The sequence below is a fragment of the Lissotriton vulgaris genome, chromosome 1_2 (assembly GCF_964263255.1).
Source record: "Lissotriton vulgaris chromosome 1_2, aLisVul1.2, whole genome shotgun sequence".
NCBI lineage: Eukaryota > Metazoa > Chordata > Amphibia > Caudata > Salamandridae > Lissotriton > Lissotriton vulgaris.
Window position 1 is genome coordinate 256,762,023 of NC_141686.1, and position 17,424 is coordinate 256,779,446.

Genomic DNA, 17,424 nt, shown 5'->3' on the forward strand with positions numbered 1-17,424 from the left:
CATCAAGAGTCCTTAAATAGGATGCGGAATGACTGCCACCAAGATAAATCTATTATTGACTTTTTCGTTAAATGTTTTCACTAAATTTCTTCAGGAAAATGTTGATACTGTGTGTGCAAGAGAATATGTGTGCATGCTATTACCCTTGTATGTGTCAGAAGGGGTGACTAATCACCAGATTCCTTTAACATATGGAATTACATGTATGTAATGTACTAACAAGCAGGGAGCAGTTTCAAGATATTTACTCCAATTAGGATTTAGTCTTTTCAGAAGTTCCTATTAAGAAAAATATGAAAAGAGTGAGCAGTACAATGAATGTAGAGTATATGGGAGATTTCTTTGAGACCAAGTCTATGGATACTGTACATGCACATAGAAATAACCTAACCTGTTGTCTACATATTGTAGAAATAGAGTTTACAAATATTGTAGAAGAGAGAAGACAATAATTTAAGAGAAAGACACTAGAGCAGAAAATGAATATACCTACATGGGCTCATCGGGGGGGGGGTAACTATAAGAAAGATGAGACATATGCTACAATGACTCTGGGTTGGCCTCACAAAGGGAAGCTTTGCTTATAAAACTAAAGACTGATGATAATAATTAGTTCATTGGTTCCAGTGAATGGGAACCCACCTTCCTTATTATGGGGGGGTTGGGAATTAAGAGGTGGCACTGATCCAATTTATACTAGAGTATATTATGTGTAAAAATGCGGATTATAAATTGCCTCAACATTGGTATGGTTGTTGTTATGTGGATATTGTCTTTCCAAAAATATACGTGAATGAAAAACAAGGAACATGATTATGAACGTGATTAAAGTAAAAGGATTTTTGCTTGTAGTATATGCAATAAGAAAAGTTAACTGAAAAATTTATTTCATATCTATACTACTATATTAAAGGAAGAACTTTCAGCATTTGAGGCGGGTATACTTGGGAACCACAGCGCCAATCCACACACCCGATACACCGTTGGAATCGTCAGGGTGTGTAGATGGTTATAAGCTATATAAATTTTTAAAAAAAACGTTATTTAAAAAATTTACAGTAAAAAAAAAAAGTTGTCCCTCTGAAGTAGCGCCGGCCGCGACGTGCATGCTCACGTCAGGAGCGCGGGGAGGAGCGGCGACCAGGAGCGCGACGAGGAGCGGCGGACATGGCGTGGGGGAGGAGCGGTGACGTGAGGAGCAGCGGACAGGCCAGCGGTGGTTCGAGCAGCGGACAAGCTGGAGGAGCGGCGGCTGAGGCGCGGGGGAGGAGTGGTGCCGTGAGGAGCAGCGGACAGGCCAGCGGTGGTGCGAGCAGCGGACAGGCGGGAGGAGCAGCGGCTGAGGTAAGGGGACCCATGTCCGGGCAGGCGGGGGTCGGGGCAGGCGGGGGTCGGGGCAGGTGTGCGTCGGGTCAGGCGGGGGACGGGCCAGGCGGGGGCCCGGGCTGCTGGACAATGTCGGGGCGGGCAGGGGTCAGGGAAGCCTGTTGCTCCCGGACAAGGTCGGGACGGGCTGCTAGTATTTTATGAAAACATATCCACACTAGGCTTATGAAACCAATGAAAATAATGTTCTCTTTATACAGTTTCTTATGTACTTTCTATTTTCAAAATTAAATTAATAATTCTGAGTTTATTCTTTAGAAGAAATTACAATATGGTTTCTTCATGTTGGCCTAAAACCGGTTAGTGAATTTTCCTATTATAGGCCTAAAAGAATGTATTTTGTCCATCATTATTTCCGAAATGCTGATCTATTTGCTTTAGGTTATCACTAGAAATTCCCCTTCTACGCCTAACGTGTTTCTTTCAATTAAAGTTTGTACTGACTTTGTTGCAAACTAACTTGAAAGTGAGTGCTTGGATGTATAAAGAAACAGAAAGATTTCCTATTTCCGAGGCAAATGAGATAATGTATTAATCGAAAGAATTTTAGACTGAGAACAAAAGTTTTCCGGACAGTTTTTGGACTGGAGAATGATCATACAAAAATCACTCCATGGACTCTAACCAACAAAAGTGTTCACATTTTGAAGAAATTACTTTTGGGGGTTGCCGTAATGTACATTTTGAGATATAACTACCCCGTGGGAAAATGACAGAGCGCACGCTGATGTGGTTCTGTACGAGTTTGTGTGTGTGCATGCAGAAAAGCAGGCGACTGGCTATTTCCTTTGGGCGTGCATGCTGTCAGTCCAAAATTATGACTTTCCACGAAACAACTTTCCTGATTTACCTTGGGGGGGGTGGGTCAGCTAATCACCTGACTACTGCACGCTGCGCTTTAGTTCATTGAAATCTAGGTTTGTATTAAAATTTGATACGTCAATGTGTATCTCTCACTTTCCCCTCACACCAGTTATTGATTAAGATGCATTACTGCCTTGATTTGTGTCTTGCATTGTGATTTACCTGTACTAGAAGAAACAAGTTTGAAAGTTCTAATGTATTTTATTTTTGTGCATTGATCATTCATATGAAGTTTAGATAAAAGTGCCCATATAAATATACTGAGTTTGTTTTTCTTTATATGAAGGAATTATTGACATGACATTTGTTTGACATGTTTTGTTGGACAGACATTACTTTCACTATAGGTCCTCCTGGGGGAAATGTTTTCCATCCCTATTAGCTCAACATAAAGCTCTATCGGAGGACCTCATGGAAATATGAGAGGTTAGAGAGTTTAATATGGGCCCAAACTCTTGGTTTTGGTAAATGATTTCTTATGTGTTATATTGATAACCACATTTTTGCACCCTTCTGCTGGATCACAAGAGAAGCACTATGAAAAGTGATGCATCACTTGTTTTCCCCAGCGGTGCGCCTCTTTACATATATAGAGCCCTGATTCTGCATTTCGTCTTCCCCTCGGACACTGGTTGGTCATTCTGGCTGTTGGGGGTTTGTTTACGTGTACCGAATTTGCCCTGGCTGCTCCATATGCATTCCATGTCTTATATTCTTTTTATCATTGGTGGTTGAATTATAGGCTATTTTTGCCTCTAGAGGCAAAAAAGTGAAATTGGGCTGACTAATGTGAGTTTTTTTCTTCTAAATTGGCCTTTCATCACTTTTCTCTCATTAGTGGCAACATTTTTATCGCGTTGACGCTAGTGTTAGCGTCACTTTTCACCGTCACGAGCAAATCTTATTGTCATGTGGCGACGTACTGTAAATACATCGGAACCACGGTGACACGCGTCAGCAAGAAAATTGCAGCTAACTAACGCTAACGCTAGTAAGCAGCAATTCTTGTAAATATACCCCTAAGTGTCTTAGAGGATCGAATGACTGCCTGAATGAGGTGCTTCATTTAAGTGTGTCTTTTCGGGTAGTACAAAGAGGGTTATATTGCAGGGTGTGCCAATTGAAGTCAGTTCCTAAAGGTAAAAGTTCTCCAATTTTGAATCAATGTAGTAAAAGAAAGTAAGTCTATGTGTCTCAATGAGACTGTTATGTTGATAATAGAGCAGTGAGTACAGTGGCAGTAAAGTAATGAGTAAACCACGTACATGGACATTGGTATCAACCTTAAGGGGGTGTTGGTAACCACCTTGAACGGAATAGCTGCTATGAATGGTGGATTTCAATCAGGATATAAAAAACGATTGTAAGGTATACTTATCTATATTGTATGCGGAGTAGAGACTACAAGCAACAAGGTTGGTTGTACAGCATAGAGATTATGAGGTTTATAATGTTTTTCTCTTGCTAGAGGTGGGTCTGGAGAAATACATTTCTTGTTCCTAGATCCATACACATATATTTAAATACCAGTTCTGTTGAACACGTCATATCTTATTTATTTCAGCAAAGGTGGTAATTTACTAGTGTTCATACAGGAACTTGGTAAAAAAAGGCGCTCTTATACTAGTTACAGCTTTAGGTAGAAGCATATGGTCAAGAGTTTGACAAAACAACAATTAGTCTTGGAGAAAAGAGATGAATCTGGAGGACTTAAGACAGCAGGGTGCACATTAGAATGTTGTGCCATACATTAAATATTATTGTTCACCGAGATGCCTGGCTTCATGGACTACTCCCACAATATTCTGCAGAGCAGAAGTTTATGGATTATACCATCTTTGTCGTTTTTACTTTTCTCAAATATGTTTTAGCTAATTTTAGTTTGCCAGTATGATACACCGGGATGAAAGCTTCCCGGCTGGACCAAGAGTCTGAGTTGGGTTACAAACTGTTTAGATCCCACTTCTAGCTTTAGTGCTTGTTGAGATAGCACACTAGCCTTGTGGCCTAATAGTTGAAAGCTGTGGTGCATCTGATTAGCGAGTGCACCAAAGGTGTACCAAAGCCAAGCCTGTAGCACTCTTTCACGCCTGAACCATGCTCAGAACCTGAAACCCTCTCTTAAAAACATCTCTTAAGTCAAATGGCTCTGTCCATATTTCCTACACCTTTACTGCTCTCCAAGCTTTCAACCATCAAGGTAGGACCGGTTCTTATATTACTTCACCTGCACCTCACTTGCAATGTCCTGCAGTCAACGTCCTTTTTCCAAGCCAAGCCTGTGAACAAGATTTCCCAAACACGTAATTCCCATGACTTTCATAGGACTCTCCTTCTCACGCTTTGCAATATCACCTGTCCAAACCAATGTGGCCACATTTAAGGGAAACATACAGAGGTGTGCTCATTCTTTCCACAAGATGGAAAATGCACCAGAACAGTGAACCCTGCACATACCACAAAGATAAAGTGCTTTCTGCGACTCTCACACGTTAGGCAAGGACACAGTCCCTACACAGCTTTTGAATAAACAAATGCACACATGCTTAGCACTGCTTATATAATACACAAAAAAAATCCATAGGCACACCTCAACAATGTCAAATACGATTAATTCACAGTGTGAAAAGCACCGGAAAATGATCCAAAGCTTGCTGCAGGCCACCAAGTTTCTCTATCTCTATCTCTACTGCTTCATACAGCAACACTGTTTGCTGCCACTAAAGTGTTCTTCTTTTAAAAAGGTGCTATGCATGTGGTATTTGAACAGCACAAACCTAGCCAGAAGAACAGCGCTGCTCCCTATCAGGTCAAAGGAAGGCACAGTGTCAACGAGAGATAGGGGAGGCAGCAGGATAAAGGTTTGTTACTGCATTGTGACTGAAGAGCCTGTAACTAACACTATGTGTGTTAATTTCTGAGCAGCTTCTCTTCTATGACCAGGCACAGCTGGTGCAAGCCAAGATCACGCAGGAATAATACATTTACAGCCCAGCAGTGTTGTGAGGTACAGAACTGGGTAATATGAAGCAGACTTACAATAACACGCACTGAACACCCCATTTCAGCCAATCTTTACTGTTTGTCTGAAGAATAGTGGAACAGGATAGAGTGTTAAATGCCAACCATAAAACGCCTTAACCGCTGCGGTTTTTCCGCCGTGGTGCAGGCGTTCTAAAGGGTAGGAGGGGCCGCGTCGGCCGTTGGTCGTGCGCAGCACTGTGGAGGGAGTGCTCGCGACGGCCAACGGCAGCAGGGAAGGGGGTAACATTTTGCCTGCTGCAATTAAATATTAATAAAGATGCAAATATACCTCTATCCAGCACATGACTGTTTGAAAGAGATCAATGGAAAATGAGACAGATGAGCAAAACATTGAAACGTTACCTAAAAGAGCAAATACAAAAAGAGGGTTAGGAGAAGATAAATGGATATTAAAAATGGCAATAGGCTGAAACAAGGACAAAAACTCAACATTTTTTGGATAAACACAAGCCTCATGAATTTTTACAGAGAAAGAACAAGGCAAAAATGTTTTAACATTTTGTAAAACACAAAGAAAAAAAAAACACAATTTTGAAAGCATAGAAACTGAATATCGAAAAGTTTATGTATTTTATTTTCAACTAGCAGCCCGTCCCGACGTTGTCCGGGTATGAATTGCTGCCAGCCAGTAGTATATTGTTTCGTAGGATTTCATTTTGATAGCATTTCTTATCTGTGACAGGCCTGTGAAACGCTCCGATTCACAGTGCACTGCTGATGCACTTAAGAGTGCGCGTTCAGTAGTGTGTGAACTCGAGTTTCCCGACTTTATTTTCCTTGCAATATTATATAGCGCGAACTCGACAACATGGCATGAGCACAATTTACATTACTGAAGAACACATTCATTTGTGGTAGGCACGGGGAGAACAAGCGATTTGCCTGGAATCACAGGATGTTGAGCTGATGCCGAGATTCGAACGTAGCTCCCCATCTCTAAAGATCGCAATTCTAGAACTTGTGGTGGGAGGTGTGTCTAAAAGTGTATGTCAGTGCTGGGCATCAATGAGAGAGACATGTGCATTTTTTTCAATCGGTGCTGAAAAAATATGAGTATGTTGCTGGAGATGTGGGCCGCCGTGCCACCAATGTATTTGCGGGGAGGGTAAACACCCATTATTCCTCAACTCTCTTTCCGCATACCATCACTCCGCATACTTTCATTACGAAAGTACCATGACTCCGCAATGCCATTATAACGCATTGCATTATATTTTATATGCTTTTACCATGCACACATTTAAAACGAAATTCGTTGTAAATGCATGAATGGTAAAAGCATGTTTTTTTTTTAATTTTTGGATAAGGCAAGTATGGGTATAGGGTATATGTTTTGGGGTACTGATGTATATGTTTTGGGGTGTTTGGGTATTTTAATGGTTCAGATATAGTTTTGGGTTATGGGGTACATGGGTATTTTTAGGGTTCAGGGTTAGGTTTGGTTTGGGTTTTGGGGTACAGGGGTATTTTAAGGGTTATGGGCTAGGTTTGGGTTTTGGGGTACAAGGGTATTTTTAGGGTTCAGGGGTGGGTTTAAGTTTTGAGGTACAGGGGTATTTATAGGATTCAGGGCTAGGTTTTGGTTTTGGGGTACAGGGGTATTTTTAGGGTTTAGGGATAGGTTTGGGTTTTGGGGTACAGGGTATATTTATAGGGTTAAGATGGGTTAGTGTTTAAAGGTGTTGGGGTATTTTACAGAGTAAGGGTGGGTTATGATTATGGGGTGCAGGGGTATTTAAAGTAGGGGTGGGCGGAATTGGGGTGAACTTAGTACAATAAATCCGCAATATTTCGTTCCGTCAGATTTCCAATTATTAAAACAGAAACCTCATATATTCAAGGTAAAATAACAAGTATTTCTACATGCTAAAATGCATATAGTCATTTCACAAAAGTGAAATTAGCTTCCAGCAAGCAGTGAGAGACGTGATGATTTTGAGATCAAGCCTCTGCAAAGCATTATCGGACAAGATTAGCAGTGGGAAGTGAATATCATAGTATCCAAATAATTCTACAAAGAGCTGCAGTTCACCTCATCGTCCACAGTTGTCCCCGATGAGAAAATTCAATAGCATTTAAAATATTATACATCAAACTGCAGTTCACCTCGTGGTCCCTAGATGTCCCTGATGATGCAAATGCAAAAGCATTTAAAATATTACACATCAACCTGCAGTTCACCTCGTCGTCCCTAGATGTCCCTGATGAGGCAAATGCAATAGCATTTAAAATATTATATATCAAGCTGCAGTTCACCTCGCTGTCCCTAGATGTCCCTGATGAGGCAAATGCAATAGCATTTAAAATATTATACATCAAGCTGCAGTTCACCTCGTCGTCCCAAGATGTCCCTGATGAGTAAAATTCAAAAACATTGAAACACTTTCATGAATGCTAAAAATGATGCTAATCTTATCCCATAATGCTTTGCAGGGCCTTTTAGTTGTATTTTTGCCCATAACTGTGCTTGGGGTGGTTCTAAGAGAATGGGACCTCCACTGAATTACTATTCAAAGGGAGCAGGAATGTATAGAACCTGGGAAGAAAAAACAACACTTGTGACGGAATGCCCCATGCGATTGTCACACCCCCCCAGCACATACCCACAGCACAATGCAGACACGCCCACAAGGGACTACTTTGCTGACACGGTTATTTTACATTTTAAATGTATATGGTGGGCGTCTGCATAGCCTATGTCCTTCTGCTGCAACTGCCCTTTCCAACGCTGTATTGGGTGTTGTGATTGGTGCTGTGGTTCCTGAGATTACCCGCCTCAAATGTTTGGGCTCTCTCTTTATTATATTAGTACTAGCAGCCCGTCCCGACCTTGTCCGGGAGCAACAGGCTTCCCCGCCCGCCCCGACATTGTCCAGCAGCCCGGTCCCCCGCCCGGCTCGTCCCCCGCCTGCCCCGACCCCCGCCTGCCACGACATGGGTCCCCTTACCTCAGCCGCCGCTCCTCCCTCCTGTCCGGTGCTGATATACTGCTTTAAATATGTCTGTTCTTCTTTGCAGAGGTGTACAGCTGACCAATCCGTTCTACAGAGTGTACATTGGCTGGGAAAGCTTACATCATAGCTAATCTTTTTGGCCTAGAGGTTTGTTAATGATTGCCGTTTCACCATAAAAACACAGGATCATTCTCTTTTCTCCCGCCGCCCGGGCCCCCGCCCAGCCCGTCCCCTGCCTGCCCCAACATGGGTCCCCTTACCTCAGCCGCCGCTCCTCCCGCCTTTCCGCTGCTCGCACCGCCGCTGGCCTGTCCGCTGCTCCTCATGTCACGCTCCTCCCCCGCGCCATGTCCGCCGCTCCCTTACCTCAGCCGCCGCTCCTCCAGCCTGTCCGAGGCTCGCACCGCCACTGGCCTGTCCGCTGCTTCTCACGTCACCGCTCCCCCCCGCGCCATGTCCGCCGCTCCTCGTCGCGCTCCTGGGCGCCGCTCCTCCCCGCGCTCCTGACGTGAGCACGCACGTCGCGGCCGGCGCTTCTTCGGAGGGACTACTTTTTTTTTTACAATAAATATTTTTAAATAACGTTTTTTTTTTATTTATATAGCCTATAACCATCTACACACCCTGACGATTCCAACGGTGTATCGGGTGTGTGGATTGGCACTGTGGTTCCCGAGTTTACCCGCCTCAAAGGCTGAAAGTTCTTCCTTTATTATAGTAGTATAGATAGATGGGCATTATTTGAGAAGAGGACTGGCTGCATGCATGGGAGGATTAACCACTTCGATGCTAGGCCTTTTCCTCCCCTCTGCCAAGCCTTTTTTGGGCTATTTAGTGTAGTTAGCACTTGCTATTTGGCGTACTTAGCGCTTAGGCCCCCATACCTTTTTGTCAGGGGTGGGGGAATCCTATCGCCCGACGCCCGAACCATGTGGTTTTTATTGACGGGCAAGAAGATTTAATGTCTATTTTGTCCTACGGACAAGTAGACATTAAATCACGTCAAGAAAATAGGCTGTGGGCTTGCAGAGAGCCTTTGGAGCCCTCTGATTGGCTAGCAGCTCATGACTTCACTGGGCTCTAACCAGTGATTGGCTGGGGAGTGAAACGTCACTACTCTCAGCAAGCAGTTGAACTTCGGGACCTCCGCGAGCGAGGAAATTCCTTTTGAGGTAAAATTAAAGCACTGCCAAGGCGCCCGCCATAGCACTGCTAGTGTTATTTTTCCCTGCATGGATACAGATTCCACTGAAATATTGGACTAGAACTTTAATGTCTGCCTGCTGACGGCCCGTCGCTAATGCAGCATCATTGTGGCTGCAGAAAGCGCGGGCTGACTCCTCACTTCTCTTGCCGACTGCACACGTTTCTTTTGGTATGCAGAGTGGATTAGAAGTCCATTTCATACCAGAGGTCTGACACTGATTGGGCAATTCCTCTCACAAATGAGCGATATCTTTCCCATTTGTGAGAGAAAATGCTCAATTTGCCAGTGCCTATTTTTCTGGATTAATTTAGCCCGTTGTGCACATTTTTTTTTGAACTGCAAATGCCTCAGCATCGTCGCTGCAGTGTATCTTTAGTAATTGTAAAAGGAGACTTAACTGTTCCTTTGAAAGCTAGTTAATTGCGTGCAGCATGAGCACTGCACACATCGACACATCAGTGCCAGGACTTCATGCGGGGGTTAAAAATACATCGATTTTAGAAAACGAAAGTAGCCGCCTCACTGTTCTAATGCTGACGGTGTAAAAGCTCTTTGTGACCGGGATTAGTATTTCCACTGAAGAACGCTCCCTCCATCGCAAAAGGTCATGAAAGGCTCTCCAATTCCACCACCAAGGAGGCATGTAGGCGCTTGTGTTTTGGCTGGGCAATTAATCAGCTTAATGTTCCGGCGTGACAAAGTGAGACAGCGCTTCACTGGGTGGGGGGTAAGAAGGAGGATCGAATACAGTAGCAGATTAAAAACCTCAGAAGGAGAAAGTAAGTGAAGGTGGAGACAAAAGGAGAGCATGCAGTGATATCAGGCGTGATCTACAGTGGAATAAAGTTATCTGCAGGCGTGTGCTTATGTGGTCGGAAGGGAGCTGCCTAACTGAGTATAAGGGGAGTAACTGTCACAGTGAGCCACACATTGTTTTACTTAATTTTGCAACTTCAGCTGCACCGTGCGCCAAGTGTAGCAGAGAATGCCTAAGGCGGATCACAGGGAGGCACCTGATGTACCTCTAGCAGCCACTTTGTTTTTCTCTGTGAAGACTATAATGATCGCCTTAATATTGTATTGGCGTCTGCCAGAATAATGTCCCCTCTGCATAAGTTCACATATCATTTGATATTTCTCGTGCAGCTGCCAACAGTGATACACTCAGAAATAAATAAGTGTCCTTGTAGTAATGTAACTGGCGCTCATCTAAGCGCTCCAATATGTTTAGGTAGAGTTTGCGCTATTAAACTGCAAAAAAAGTCATTCTTTTATTAGAAATGCTCTTTCAGTGAGTCATATGCAAGTGTAGTCATGTCTTAAAATAACTCGGGCTAGAATATTAGAAACAAGTGAAATTGGGAAATGGTGAGGAAGATATGAAGGGTACTAGCATTAAAGAAGAAGAGAAAATGCTGATTTCACTTAGCAGGAGTTCAATTCTGGTGGTGTGTTCATTTGATATGTGCTACTTTATACAAATAGATATGCAGAGCTCTGCCAATGAACACAACTAGATCAGTCTGACTGTGTGTGTGTCCTTGTGTGAAACAGGGGGGCTGGGCCTCTATTAACAGCTCTGCAATGCACTTCAGTTCTGCCTCAAATAGCTCTGCAAATGCACGTTCACGTTATATTATTTAATCATAGTCCAGGATTCTTTTGGTGATTGTATCCCTGCAGTCTTACTTGAATCATATGTTTGTGATGACTGTCCGTTATTTGTGATATGTCTGCATGCTCTGGGATAGTTCAGTATTCTGGATAGCTGTGGCTTGTTGGCGAAAGATGTTCATTATTAGTGATCATGTTTTTTTTTTAAAGCAGTGAGTTAAGTAAGTACTGGTTGCAATTAGTTGTGACATTATGCAACATCCTGCTTGAGTGCAGAGTTTATTTACAGTAGTTATCTGCTATTTGTGATGTGGCAGAATTCTTGACAGTCCGGAACTATTTAGATACTCTTTGTGAAAGAGAACCTGTTCTGGCTTGATAAATAAAAAAAAAAATAGCTTCCATGCTTAAATTGTGTGATCTTAGGCAAATATTTTTTTTCAACCAAACTAACTTTTTCTTTTTGAATAAGACTCCCTGCTTTCCATTTTTACTGATTTTTACAGATAAATACAGACAGAAAACCATTTATTTTCTTATCTGTTTTTATTTTTAAATATTGATAAAAACTGAAATTGGCTGCTTTTTGAGTGATTCTAAATACCCTTTTTAATGATTGCCAGGCCAATAACTGTGTGAATTGATAGGTCAGGGGTTTAAAAAAAGGAACTTTAGTAAAGAGGCTTACACAGCAGTAGATATGCACAAAGCTGATACTGAAATGTGCATATTTTCACATAAGTGCTTGATTTATCTTCTGCATGTGGCAGGCATTCAAGCATGACTGCATTTTTATTGGTTTTATTGGTTAAATGCGGAAATATACCAGTTTCAGCTTTTTTTCTTCATAAAACTCATAATAAATATGGATAAATACAGATAAAGTTGTCAAAAATAAATATGGATAATATACAGACAGAAATGTCAAAAAAATAAATACCACATAAAACCGGGAGCCCTATTCATAAGTATGGAAGCACTAATGTTTCTCTGTCAGCTGGAGCCCTTATGTTTGATGTGGGACGGGAGTAGGTGGGACAAGTGAATTTTACAGGACATGTAGATCTCGGTGGATTTTTGTCCCTTGGACAAGTAGATTATTTGGAAAATTCCACACCCCTGTTTTTGTCCACATAAAGCATCCATGCCAAATTTGTGTCCTTTTTTTCCAACAGCCTGGACATTGTAATGGTCACCGGAGTTTGTGGATTCCCCAGGAGGGGACTGAGAAATTAGCCAAAACACAGCTACATTTTGTTTTTTGGGGAAAAAAGTGCAGCAGAAGAAAGCATCTGTTTTTTCCCTGTAAATGATATCAATGAAGTGCTAAAATCACCATCTTTCAGGAACAGGCAGACCTTTGTCATAAAACCAACATTTGCTACACTGTTTTGGCATTTTAGTGGGACATTGCCTATTTTTCCTTTTTTATGTGCTTTCAACCTCCTTCCAGTTAGAGGCAGACATGGTTATGAAACCAATAATGGATCCCAGAAAGCTAAACATGTCTGAAAAGTAGACAAAATTAATTCAACTGAACTGAATTTAGCAAGAGGTCATTTGTTTAGATCCTTAAAGGTTTTCCTATAGCAATTAACAGTTGAAATGAACTATTATTGAAATTGAGAAAAACTGCAAATTGTGCATACATTTTCACCTGTAACTTCTTCTAAGTATGGAAGAGTTTTAAAGCAATATACCATTACATACACTGTATCCTTTTGGTTGTGGGAATATATACGACTTGTAGGTTCACCAAGAACCCGAGTTACTCAGAGCCAATAACTGAGCTGCACCATTTTTTTTTTTTGTAAACATAGTTTTATTGAGTTTTCTCACATTGAACAATCGGTCATCTTTACAAATATCAATCGTCCCCCCCCTTCCACTCAATGGTCCTCAAATTCCAATAATCAGTTACATTTCACGGAGTCACATTCTTCTCTATTTCCACAGTATATGACAGTGGTATGCTATTGTCCGTTCTGGATCTTCTGTCATGACAGTTAACATCAACATTACATAGCATTTTTCTGAACCAATCAACCAACCCCTTCCCTCTCCCCCACCCTTCCACCGGTGTGTTCTGTGATCATTCCTTTCTGGTGAATAAAGCGCATGTGTATATCCAACTAGATTGTTCATACTTGGTGGTGACAGTACATCCTATGCACCTTTATTCCGTATCCTCTATGTTCGCCTGGTTGATCAGCTTCTGTACCAACTCCTCTCACTCTCTCGCTGCCTCCAGCGCTTTTTTAGGTCTCGACTATAACGCGCTTGAAAAGCGCGTTCTCGCCAGATAACTATAGTCGGCGTCTCAGCAGTCTGAGAACGCCGAAGGGAGACAAGACCTGGCCGCGCGCGGCGTTTTTCCATAGGATAACGTTGTGCGCGCGGCCAGGTCTTGTCTCCACGGCATGCATGGCAGGCCGGATCTCATCGCGCGCCTCTGTAGAATGCAGGGGGAGTCTGCATACCAGTGTGCGGCGCTGATAAACAGGCAGGTTTTTTTTTTTTTGTCGTCTGTCTGCATGTTAGTAATGTCGGCACTAGAGACACGTGAATTGTGCAACCCATAGACGCACACTATACTTGTCTGAAGTAACAACTTGATGGAAAGAGCAGTACTTTTAATCATCTGAAAACTGACAGAGAACAGCAGCTTCTTGTGAACCACAGAAGGGCACGAGGCACGTACAGTACACCACATTGTTCACAGAGCTGCAGCCCTCTGTCTACAGCGCGCTGCCTTTCAGCACACCACAAAGTTAAATATACTTAAAGCACAGACCCCGTGGAATCCCACCGGGGCCCCCTGTGCTGGCAGGATATGCCATTACTAATCACAGGGCTCGGAAACCGTCGGATTTAGCAGTGGCACAATAACAAACAGCTGCGCAACGAAGACACGATGGTCAAACCAAGGTGCACGACCCTAGCGCAAAAAAACACGTCCCGCGATCCTATAGAGTCTCGGTGTGGGATGCTACTGACAGATCTCTTCATGTACCGTGCTCGCCACAGACCGCAGGGGCTGCTTAATTTACAAGTCTTCATTCGTGATGGCCATCTGACAGGCAGTTTTGGGGCTGCTGTGAATAACATGCGCCTGTTTCGCAGACAGAGGCACAGCCTGCAGCCATGTGTCCGGCATGTGTTATGGTGATTAGATATTTAGAAGGCGGGTCCGAAACGAGGTTTTTAGGAATCTCTCTGGGAATTTTACATAAATATTGACAGCAGACCAGGACACGCTGGTCCTTTAGCGTTGCTGTTACTTTTTATTGTTTTATATTGTATTTATTGAGTTTTGAAAAAAAAAACAGCAAAGCGTCTACAGTTGTTACAGACACATATATGCATTTTCTGGAATTCTTTACAAGTCGGGCAAAGGAATCCTGTAAAATGTAGTTTAACCAGCACTTTTAGTACCGGACTTTTTTTAACTGAAGGCAACAGCAAAACAATTTGGAAGAATTGAAAAGCCACACTGACCCTGCCAGGAATCCAGTTTGTCACTTTCAGCTCGCGCAGATGTGATCTGACACGTTTAACTCGCGGAGCGCACATATATAAACTTATATATATATATATATATATATATATATATATATATATATATATATATATATATATATATATACGCCTGCACCCTCTTCTTGGCACTAGATCGCTGCTGCCCATATAGCATGGTTTGTGTACTGCCTCCTTCCAGTTAGCGGCTAGAGGCTGCAGGTTGACGATGGCTGAGTAACATCGCCGAACTCAAGGGACAAGGTATTCGATTAAAAAAACCTCCGTTCGGAAAAGTGCACCTTGAAGTCCATTTCGACACCACTACTCCCATGCACACACAGACACCACCACTCCCATGCACACACAGACACCACCACTCCCATGCACACACGGACACCACCACTCCCATGCACACACGGACACCACCACTCCCATGCACACACGGACACCACCACTCCCATGCACACACGGACACCACCACTCCCATGCACACACGGACACCACCACTCCCATGCACACACGGACACCACCACTCCCATGCACACACTGACACCACCACTCCCGTGCACACACTGACACCACCACTCCCGTGCACACACGGACACCACCACTCCCATGCACACACGGACACCACCACTGCCGTACACACACGGACACAACCACTGCCGTGCACACACGGACACCACCACTGCCGTGCACACACGGACACCACCCGTGCTTAATTTGTAAAACAAAAAAGTGGCAGGGCTTTCATTTGTAAAAAATTAAGTGAAAGTGCACTCCTCAGGAGGCTACTGTAGTTTGCCATACACATTACGCGACTTTGAGCTATTGGCATTGTAAATGACAATGACTTTTATTTATGTTTTGGTTTTTAAAACATAAATAAAAGACCTTGTCATTTACAATGTGAAGACCTTAAAGTCGCGTTCATTTACAATGCTAATAGCTCTAACTTTTGCAATGCCGAGACCGTTGCATTGTAAATGCTTGTCATTATTCTGCCTTCGCGCCCGCCGCAGTCGCACTGCCGCCTCACTGCCGCCTCACTGCTAGCCCACTTAAGTAATTCGGTCTTCCACCTCTTAACACTAGGACCTTCTTTTGCCTTCCAGAGCATTGTAATTCCCCTTTTTGATAACACTAAGCCCATATCTATGAACTTACTAGTTATCTTTGTCTTGGAGGTGTGAGGAAACCAGTGAAGCACGCATACAGCCATGTCGAAGTCCAAGTGGCGCTCTGTAATTAAATTCAGTAGGCCTCCCACTTCCATCCAATAGGTCCCCATACTCGAACATCCCCACAACATATGCTCCAAGTCAGCTCCCAAGGCCGCACATCTAGGACACATCGCATTGCTAGTGCTATAAAATTCTATGATCTTACTAGGGGTCAAGTATGCTCTATGCAAAATAAAGAAGTGCACCAGTTGGAATTGCGCATTTCTAGTTCCCTTCCAGGCCCTGCGTAGGATATGCCCCCATGCGGGTTCCGGTATGGTCTTCCCTATACTTCCCTCCCACTTCAAGGGCAGTGCGTCTAGTGGAGTTAACACTTCATTCAACATTCTGGAATATATACATGTAACTGCCTTAAAACTTATCACTTGCCATCACCACATACCGACATGCCATCGTTGTTTTAGGGTCTGTCAATCCTTCCTTCCAATGCTTTATGATCGCTTGCACTAGGGCCGCATGTACCAGAAAGCCTCCTCTAGGGAGATCGAACCTTTCCTGTAACACTTGGTACGTCAATAGCACTCCATCTTCATACAAGTCCCTCAAAACTTGGATCTCTGCTTGCTCCCATTCCCATAACCATGTCCAGTCTCCTCCATGAGGTAACGCAGTGAGCATCCCCAACGGTATTTCCGGCGCATAAGGGTGCTGCACTCCTGCTCTCCTCTGGCTCCTGTTCCACACTGCCACAGTCTTCTCTTCCAAGGTGGGATCACCAAGATCCACGTGCTGCTGCATTACTATGAAGGACAGAACAGATCTCGGGATTTCACTACCTCGTGCCGACTCAGGCCCCCTAAACTCCACAGCCACCGCTTGTGTAGGAACTTGTAGTTGCGCCGCTATGTAATACAATTCCAAGTCCAGAGTTGCTAACCCTCCTTCCGCTCTGGGTCTCATCAGTGTTTTGGAGGGTCACCCTGCGTCTTCCTGATCCCCAAATAAACCCCACTATCATGGATTTCAAGTTCGCAAACACTGAGCAAGGCACCCATATAGGCTGTGTTCTGAAATAGTATAGTAGCCGAGGTAATGCCACCATCTTCAGTAAGGCGACTCTCCCCATCACCAACAGCGGAAGGGTGCTCCAGAAAGTCATGCTCCCCTTCAAGGCTTGTATGCACCTCCCTATATTTCCTTCTAGAAAGTCAATGTTTCCATGATATATATATATGGACTCCGAGGTATGCTAGGCAAGACGGCTCCCACCTCACCGTCCGAGGCAACTCCGGTGCCATCCTCCCTGGGATTACAGGGAATAAATATATTTTAGATCAATTAACTCGCAATCCTGATACCCTCCCGAAGTCCAATTGCATCGCAAGTCGTCCGCATACAACAATATATATTGCTTCCTCCCCCTGAAGGCTAGTCCTTCATACCACTGCACCAATCGAGCCTGCACTGCCAGCGGCTCTATTGCCAAAGCGAACAACAGTGGGGAGAGTGGGCAACCCTGTCGCGTCCCTCTGGCTACCTCATATTGGGGGGAAATCCGTTGCCCGACCCTCACTCTAGCCTTCGCTGAGGTATACAGCACTGTCGTCCATCTCACAAACCCCTCACCCAACCCAAAGCCTCCCATGACATT

General features: G+C 43.6%; 1 protein-coding gene across 1 annotated transcript in view; it reads right to left on the reverse strand.

Annotated features, from left to right (window-relative positions):
• Positions 1 to 17,424, reverse strand: part of LOC147736446 (uncharacterized) — a 95,629-nt gene that overhangs the window by 38,090 nt on the left and 40,115 nt on the right. The gene's annotated exons all lie outside the window — the stretch shown is intronic.